The sequence below is a fragment of the Contarinia nasturtii genome, unplaced genomic scaffold (assembly GCF_009176525.2).
Source record: "Contarinia nasturtii isolate CC-2019 unplaced genomic scaffold, AAFC_CNas_1.1 Cnas_scaffold_6021, whole genome shotgun sequence".
In the NCBI taxonomy this organism is placed as follows: Eukaryota; Metazoa; Arthropoda; class Insecta; order Diptera; family Cecidomyiidae; genus Contarinia; species Contarinia nasturtii.
The window spans coordinates 1-2,154 of record NW_022203284.1 but is presented as its reverse complement, the minus strand read 5'-3'; the positions used below and the strand labels follow the sequence as shown (position 1 = coordinate 2,154).

Below are 2,154 nucleotides of genomic sequence, written 5' to 3'. Positions count from 1 at the left end.
CAATTGATTAATCTACTTTGAACTAAATTTTATCACCTTCGTTTATTATATCATTTGAATCGTGAATCGTAGTTTCACTAGATATTGTATTTTCATCTTCGGTTGAAAGAATTTGTTGATTAGTGCTACTTGGATGTTCTGTTGTTGTTGACTTTATAGGAAATCTTATAAAGCTTGTAGTTTTTTGCGGTGGTTTTGTCGAAAATTTGTTGGATATAATTGGTTTTTGGGTTGTCCGCTGTATTAATATTGTTGATGCTATTGTAGGTTTTGAGAAATTTGAATAAGTGTTCTGAGGAGAAAAAAAAAATATTTGAAATTTGATGTCACTTTTCATAAAAGCATATAATGAAAAGGAAAAAATGGTTTATTGAGTTCCAGTAATGTAAATTAATATATGGTTTGCATATAATCATTGTATCTCGCAAAAATATGATGTGTGGTATGTTTTGTTTGCCACTGACAAATTTTGTAAATGAAAAAAATCGTTATTTCAGTACAATCTTTTCAACTGTGGACTGAAATTTACAAGATTTTGGCAATCTGCAAAACACATTATATTTTCGCACAAAACACATTATAATTTTTTTTTGTCAACTGTGAACTGGCCATCAAAAAACAAAAAAAAAACACTCTTCAAAAACACATTCATCTGTATAACAATAAGCTACTGTTAAATGCTTTGAATTAACAGTTTTCTGTAAAATATGTACATTTCGCATGCCAAATATGTTCAAGCTTATCGGCACAACGGGGAAACTAAGTAACTTCTATAAGACGATCGGTCAACCGGTTAATGATATTTTGCTTTTTGTTTTTTAAATACGCCGGCAGATTGAAAGAGCAAACGAAGCGAAGCAAATCAAGTGTTACATAAACCGAAGCGAAAAAGAAAGGAAGAAGAAATTATGAAAATGGAAATGTAATAACAATAATTCGCTCAAACTTAAGCACTGAAAGCACAGCTGGCGATGTATCTGAATATAAAGTAATATAGACGCGAATAAAAATAAAGAGAACAGAAAATCGAACTTTAACGGTAAATGGCGTTGATTTCAGCATTGCACTTTTGTGTGCATCGGTGATTTCACGCTGAAAGCATACATTGAACTCATAGAGATAAAAAATTATCCATATGAGAAATGATCCGAATGAATGAATAAGAATGGGCGGATGAATCACTTTGTATATAAATAGCTGAACAATATTAATAAAATTAAAAATATATGAAAGCTTGAGAATAGTCATGTGTTAGAAGTGTATTCAGAAATTAAAATACATATAATGAAAAAAAAAATCGGTACACATTCAAAAAATGAACGAATGACTTAAGAAACGTAATCGAATGAAATCAATATTACTACATGGATATTTATTTATTTTTTCATGTTTGCGTGTTGACATTTCATTTTTAAAACGTAATGTAAGTTATAATTATTCTCAAGCATTCATATATAGTACATATACAGAATCTTTCATCTAAGATATTCTGGATATTTCCCTGATAAATGGTTTGTTTGTTATTTATTTTTTGATGTTTTGTTTTTTGTTTTTACTAAAATTTTCATGGGTTATATCTATTTTTTCATAGGTTACATGTATCAAGTAAGTACCTCAGATGGCTTTGGTTTAATCGATTGAGAAAATGTGTTCAAAATATTTGTCGCTGGAGAAGTTGATGGTAATGTTGGCTGTTTTACAAAATGTGGTAGAGTGGAAACAATTGGTTTTTTCTTTGTTGGTTTTGGCTTTGGACGGGATGATTGACTTTCCCAATGCGTTGGTTTAGTTTTCGTAATAAAATTTGGTTGAGTAGTTACTTGCCATTGTGTTGTATGTATATCCTGGTTCCATAAACCTATTTTTTAATATAATATATTTTTCAGTAATAAATTAATTAAATCATATCATCAAAAAAATGTAAAGTCTGTTTTTTCAAATATGTTTTTATATTTGAATTAGAATGAAAGAGCAGAAATGAGGCCTGTTTAAAGTTTCAATTCCTAAAAAAATATTGTATGTATTATATTAACAGAAATACGACAAGTAGACATTTCTGTCTATGTTATCAAAATAAAACAAACTCGTGTTAAAATGTCCTTGTAGTATACGGGTGTATTTTTTTCACTCAAGGCCATGAAACTGAGACTTTAG

The 2,154-nt window shown here is 29.1% G+C and overlaps 1 long non-coding RNA gene across 1 annotated transcript; it reads right to left on the bottom strand.

Moving 5' to 3' along the window:
* Positions 1 to 22: 22 nt before the first annotated feature.
* LOC116351687 lies at positions 23 to 1,857 on the bottom strand. Its single transcript, XR_004202185.1, has 2 exons — positions 1,614 to 1,857; positions 23 to 292 (listed from the first exon to the last, which is right to left on the bottom strand). It is a non-coding gene; the product is annotated as an uncharacterized LOC116351687 (long non-coding RNA).
* Positions 1,858 to 2,154: the final 297 nt, after the last annotated feature.